At 44.7% G+C, this 7,205-nt stretch overlaps 1 pseudogene; it reads left to right on the top strand.

Moving 5' to 3' along the window:
• Window positions 1–3,894: 3,894 nt before the first annotated feature.
• On the top strand, window positions 3,895–5,010 carry LOC119567722 (annotated as a pseudogene).
• Window positions 5,011–7,205: the final 2,195 nt, after the last annotated feature.

The following is a 7,205-nucleotide window of genomic DNA, read 5'->3' as shown; positions in this document are numbered from 1 at the left end:
GAACTAGAACCACTGGAGATGCCCATGCACTGCCAGAGGGGCGGATTACCCCCATCTGTAGCATATCCTGGATCTCCCGTTCTATAGCAGTTTTAGCTTGAGGAGACACCTGGTAAGGTTGGACTTTAATTGGGTGAGCATTACCTGTGTCAATGGAGTGGTATGCCCGTTCAGTCAGTCTTAGGGTTGCTGAGAATGTTGGCGTGTAACTAATGCACAGCTCCTGGATCTGCTGTTGCTGCATACGCCCAAGGGTCATGGAGAGGTTCACCTCTTCCATGCCACCAGCACTTTTCCACTTCCATGCCACCAGCACTTTTCCCTTTGTAGTAGACACCTTCAGGCCACTCAGCGTCATCTCCTCCCTGGGCTATAAACTGACAAACTTTTAATTCTCTGGAATAAAAGGGCTTTAGAGAATTAATATGGTACACCTAGGCTTTCGATTGGAGATGAGGAATTCTATGAGATAATCAACAGCTCCCAGGTGCTCCTGGACCGTGAATGGCCCTTCCCATGATGCTTCCATTTTATGGGCCTGGAGCGCCTTTAAGACCATGACCTGGTCTCCTACTATGCAGGAATGCTCTCTGGCATGTTTATCATACCAGGCTTTTTGCTCTTTTTGAGCATCCTGTAGGTTTTCTTTAGCAAGGGCTAAGGAGGTTCGGAGGATGTTTTGTAGGTTGGTTACAAAGTCCAGAATGTGAGATCCTGGAGAAGGTGTAAACCCCTTCCATTGCTGCTTCACCAACTGTAATGGCCCCTTAACCTCACAGCCATATACATATTCCTCAGTTCTCGTCCCCTAACGCCCCTATTCTACTTGCGCTACATTGATGACATCTTCATCATCTGGACCCATGGAAAAGAAGCCCTTGAGGAATTCCACCATATTTCAACAATTTCCATCCCACCATCAACCTCAGCCTGGACCAGTCCACACAAGAGATCCACTTCCTGGACACTACGGTGCTAATAAGCGATGGTCACATAAACACCACCCTATACTGGAAACCTATTGACTGCTATGCTATTGGCCTTGATAGAACTACCTGCCCGTGGTGACCATGGTACAGGACAGCCCTCAGGACATACGAAGGCAGCTCCAGATCCGGGAGCAGCTTCCCTTTGCTGGCAGGAAACCTTGCAGGTTGAGGAGGGGTGAGACAGGCACTAACGTGGGCATGGAAGTTTGGGGAACAGGTCAGAGGCTGGGGCTGGGCAAGGAGGGCAGGGACCTGGGAAGAAAGAGAGAAGATCAACCACTTTCTGAATGTGGGTCAGGATTATCCCCACTTTAGAGAATGGGAAATTGAGGTGCCACGTGGGAACGGGATTGACTTTTGGCCGAGCGTCTGAAGAATCACTGCAGCCAAAATAGAAAAGCTATTAAGTGTCAGAAGAAGATGAATCATGGAATTCAGAGTTCAGGGCTGACCAGCAAAGATGTTGTATATGTCATAAACCAGTCTGCGCTCTGCCACCTCCCTGGTCTCAGATACAGGGGTACATCTCTTGGGCAGGGGTTAGAGGATCTTTCTCTCAGACACACAACTGTGAATAGTTTGGAAAACAAACCCTACTTATAATGTTGTTCACTGGCCCTGCTAGAAACTCCACCCTCCAACCATTGTGAACTAGGACCAGGGACACCATTCCCCTCTCCTGTCTACAGGTACCTGTGCACCTGCAGACATTGCAGCTGGCACATGCATTGGTGCAGGCTCTGTCACGGAGCTGGATGAATCACCCTGCTGGCCCACACACCCAGCGTTCTCCCTGAGCCATCCGTCCCGCTGTCTGCTCCACCTCTCTTCATCCAGGAACCTCTAGAGCAGTCTCTCTTGATGGATTGTGTCCTTCTCCTCCTTGGCTCTTTTGGAAGCCAGGTGCTTTTGGCTTCTCTTTGCCTCTATTGGCAAACCTCCTGCACGGTCCTCGTCCTTCTGGCCCACTGCTGGCCACTTGTAGCACCCGCAGTCCCACGCAGCAGTCTTGGCCCAGCAGGCGTGCAAGTGTCTTCCAGTGGAAGGAAACAGAGGCTATATTCATTGTACTGCCTGGGGTGGGGGGAAGAATCCCCCACTTTGCTTTCTGTCTGTCCACACTGTGGAATGCTTCATAAATTCTCATGTACTCTCCATCTCACTTCCGTCCCTGGAAGATTCACAGAGGCACAAGCAACCTGTCTGCCGACAGTGGCCAATGCCAGGTTCTCCAGAGGGAATGAACGGAACAGGTATTCATCAAGTGATCCATCTCCCATTGACCATTTCCAGCTTCTGGCAAACAGAGGCTAAGGACACCATTCCTGCCCATACTGGTTAATTAGAAATTGATGAAGGAAAGGTCCATCAATGGCTGAGTTAATTTTTGAACCCTGTTATAGTCTTGGCATTCACAACATCCCCTGGCAAAGAGTTTCACGGGTTGACTGAGCATCAACCTCTTGTTTTACTTTAGATCAATTACAGATAATTAAGACGCTGGATCTGGCTGACGCAGGGTAGGCTGCAGTTGTGTTTTGGGGACCTTTACCAATCCTGGCTCTGACTTTGGGGAATCCCTTAATATTTTAGAACTATCAGAAAACCAAGTAATTTTCCAGGCATGTGATAGGATCGCATCAAAGTATGCGGAGGAGCTATTGAGGGCAATGGTGTGTGAACAGCACATCAATGAGTGCAATGGTTTTATGAGATACCGGGGACAAGGGGAGGGTGACCTACAAAAGCTCTCTCTACCCAAACATTTGAAAAAGTCATCCAGAATTCATGCTTCAAAAAAAAATTCCGACTATCACCTTCCAAGAGCGGAAGGAAATCAGGACAAAAAGTAACAAACTTTTGAATTAGAATGCAGTCTTCTGCAGGCTGCAGAGTAGATTCTCTCTAACCCTCCTCCCGAGCCCGACAACAGAGGTGCCAGGATGACACAGGGCAAAAGAATGTCTGCTGCATGAAGCATCATCTAAAGTCACCTTCCAAGGAGTTCAAGAGAAACCAGGATAAAATCAAGGATTCACAATTCCTATTGTTACTGCTAGGTGGGGTAATAATTTGCTACCCAAAGAATACATCTGATGTTGTTGGCGGTATTGTTTAGATGAAAAAACAATCTCCATTAAAAAGAACCCAGCTGAAAATTTCCAACCAGCAGTAAATGTTAAATAAATTGGGGAACATTAATATTGCCTGATAAGAGCCTGATTTCAAACTCATTGATTCGATCTCATCTCTGTGATTTCTCTTTCAAGGGGATAGTTGCGTGGAGGTAACAATTGAATAAGCAGTAAAGTTGGCAGTGCACAGAATGTTTTTTACAGAAGAGCCCCTTTAAACCCTGGGTTAGAGTTGAACCAAGCAGCCAAAGCCTGTCTATCCTGACCCCGTTCAAGGACATACGGGAGCTCACTGGGAGTAGAACCCAGAGTTCCTGGCCTAGCTCCACACTGCTGCTGGCTGAGTATAAATGGTGTAAATGGGTGTACAGAACTTACACAGAAGACACAGAAGACATGGGGCTGTGTTGGCATTTTATTCTATTAGATTCATGCCCAAGCGGTAAGCTTGGTGATGGTCGCAATGGAGGGACCTTCTTTGCAAGAACTGTTGGATTTGGAGCATGCTTTGTTCCATCCTTCATACTGCATTTTATCAAGCCACACCTTGGGCCGAATCCTCAGATTGGGTAAAGTGATGAAGGAGGTTACACAAGTGTGATAATATTACTGATTGATTGTCAGGGGTGAGGAGCACTAACAACACCTACTCATTGTAAGTGATGAGTTCTATGTACCTTTGACATTCCTAGAATGAGATATTAGGGAAAGGAGAAACAGGGCCATTCCCTCTTTCACTCTAGTCCTGATCATTGTCCTTCTCATTCCCTCCACAGCCATCACACAGTGTACTGAGGAAGAAAATGTCCAACCAAACCTCCATGATCGAATTCTTTCTCCTGGGATTCTCTGATGTTCGGGAGCTGCAGATTTTACAAAGCAGTGGTGTTTCTACTGCTTTACCTGATATCCCTGTTGGGGAACCTTCTCATCATCACAGCCATAGCCCTTGACCGCCACCTTCACAACCCCATGTACTTCTTCCTGATGAATCTGTCCATTCTAGACTTTGGTTCCATCTCTGTCACCGTTCCCAAATCTATGGCCAATAGCCTCATGAACACAAAATCGATTTCTTATTCTGGATGAGATACCCAAATCATTTTTTTCTTATTCTTTGCTTCAGCAAATTTTCCCTTACTGACCATCATGCCGTACGATCGATACATCGCCATCTGCCAACCATTGCACTTGGAGACAGTAATGAACAGGAGAGCTTTCGTCCAAATGGCAGCCAGTGCCTGGATCAGTGTTATTCTCTACTCTGCAGTGCACACCGGGAACACGTTTGCAATATCCTTCTGTGGAGGCAACGTGGCGGACCAGTTCTTCTGTGAAATCCCCCAGCTCCTCCACCTCGCCTGCTCTGACTCGTATCTCAGGGAAATTGTTGTTATTACTTTTCATGTGCTTTTAGGTTTAATCTGCTTTGCATTTATAATTGTGTCGTATGTTCAGATCTACAAAACAGTGCTGAAAATCCCTTTGGAGCAGGGCCAGCATAAAGCCCTCTCCACCTGCCTCCTTCACCTCACTGTGGTCTCCTTATTCCTTTTCACGGGCACCTTTGCCTTCCTGAAACCAACCTCCAACTCGACCTCAGATCTGAATCTCTTGGTGGCTGTTCTCTATTCTGTGTTGCCCCCAATGATGAATCCGATCATCTACAGCATGAGAAACAAGGAAATGAAAGGTGCACTGAGTAAACTGATAGGTTGGAGGTTATTCAGCAAGAATATAATGTCTATATTTCTCCACTGATCGCGAGTTCATTCTGTGTTTCTTTATAAATAGAATCATCTGATGACATTATTGCCTTCATGAGAACATACTTTGCAATCTTTTTATGCAGAATTGGGTATTTGCATTCATAAAAATCCAGACAAATTTAACCCAAGAAAATTGGAGTTACTCTAGGTTTACATCAATGTAATTAAGATCGGAATCTATCTATCTATCTATCTATCTATCTATCTATCTATCTATCTATCTATCTATCTATCTACTGCTAGACACCACCATTCTATGTGATAATCAGTAGCCATAGCAAAGTTCCTAGTGGGTTCTCTGGCTCTTCTTTGTCAGGATAATAACTCTGACGGAGGTATCAACACATTTCTTCTTTGGTTTTTGTTTGTCAGTTTTTTAGTTTAATTTTGTTGAGTTGTTTGTTGCTTTTATTTGTTTCTTTGTTCCAGGTGAGTTTGCAGGTGGGAAGGCCTGTTGAGACGGTGAGAGTTTAGTTTGACAGGATTTTCAATGTTTGCCTTCTCTTGAGAGTGTTCATATGTCATCTCTTTGATGGGATTTTCTGAGTGAGCTGAAGGTTTGCTCCCCACAGTGATAAAAGGGTGCAAAAGAAGTTTCTGCGTGGCTAAGTTCCTCCTGACTCGATTATGTATATACTGTTGGGATATTATTGTATTATGAATGACGTCTTAGGGGAGAAAGAGCCTCAGGTAGCTGTCTTTTATTATTTTAACCTGAAGAAGAGCTCTGTGTAACTCAAAAGCTTGTCCCTCTCACCAAAGGAAGATTGTCCAATTAAAGTTATTACCTCTCCGATCTTCTCTGTGTAAGAGCTGTGTCATTCTTGCTATGGTGTAAAGACTGTTTGGAAGAGAAACTTTTTCCAATGTTTTCTAAAGAAAATCCAACTTGGGATAATCAGGCCAAGTTTGGATCCTACTGAGGTCACTGAGGTTTAGCCCCTCATGTCAAAGAAATTAGGATTTGGCCAAGAGCCTGTCTACACAAGGATCCAGAACTGGCTGACAGACCCCTGGAGAAAGTGAGTGTGGCAGAAATGTAAGGGTCTGATACCCCAACTCATCTGAACCAGCACCAATGTAGAGTAAACACATTCACATCACCAATTTAATACTTCTGAGGTTCTGGCCCAAAGTCTCTGGGCTACACTCAGCAGTGACATGAACACTGGTGTAAGTTACTTGGTTGGGATCGTTTTGTTCTAGCCTCGATGTAAGTGGAGAAGTGCCGTCACATGCACTGATCGAGTGTTCCATGCGCTATCCCATGTCGATCCACTCATTTCCAGGCTGAGAAAGGATCTCAGAAGTTGTTACTATTAGAAGACCATTTCTGTGCATGGTTCTGTACACTACCTATATGACGGACAAAAACAGATCATGTGATTAGATAGAGAGACAGACAGATAGGATCATTTATTCTCCTAGCACACAACCTCATTTAGTCATAATGACAGATTTCTCTTTAATTGTGAATTACGTTAGCTAGCTAGAAAACAAATCACGGATGAAAATTATTGTGCTTCTTCCTGTTAATGATTGTCTTTGTCCACTTCATGATTCTCTTATAAGTACTCGTTATTAAACATTATTTAGCAAAGATTGTTTATGACTCTGTCTTACTCCATCGCTCATTTACAAAGAGCTCATCAAAAGTACTCGGTGTTTAGACTTCCAGATGTTTTGACTGGATACATTTTAAACATGCTGTGTTTTGTTTCTCTGAATAAATGAACATATCACACATGGGTTCCTGAAAAACCAAGGGGCTAATTGTCAGCTGGTTTAAATTGTCATCGCTCGGTTGAAGTCAATAGATCTCTGAGAATTTACACCAGCTGAGGATCTGGTCCAAACACATGAGTGGCCCCACTGAAGGTTTAAAGAAAAACTTATACTTAAATCCCTGTTGGTTATGGGTTAGGGCTATGGATAGGGCTTAAGGATAACCCCAAATTGGTGTCAGACCCTGACACTGTGCAAGTTACTCTCCTTTCCCAATCAAATAAAGCCCTGCAATTGGTGCACTGGAATTATTCTCCCTTTCTGGGTTCTGGATGATTAACATGAAATAACAGTTTATCCCAAAGCCAGAATCTCTGGGTCTTCTTCTCCAAACTCACCAGTACAGTGTGCCGCTTCCTCACCAACCTCTCCCTCCTGGACGTCCTGCTCACCAGCATGGTCATCCCCATGGTGAGCAATCAGAAGACGAGTTCCTTCCCTAGCTACCATGCCCAGGCTTACTTCCACTGCCTGATGGACTGCATGGAGTTCTTCTTCTTTGATATCATGTCCTCAGACTTCGAAAT

The sequence above is a fragment of the Chelonia mydas genome, chromosome 14 (assembly GCF_015237465.2).
Source record: "Chelonia mydas isolate rCheMyd1 chromosome 14, rCheMyd1.pri.v2, whole genome shotgun sequence".
Taxonomy (NCBI): Eukaryota; Metazoa; Chordata; order Testudines; family Cheloniidae; genus Chelonia; species Chelonia mydas.
This window is presented reverse-complemented; position numbering and strand designations above follow the sequence as displayed.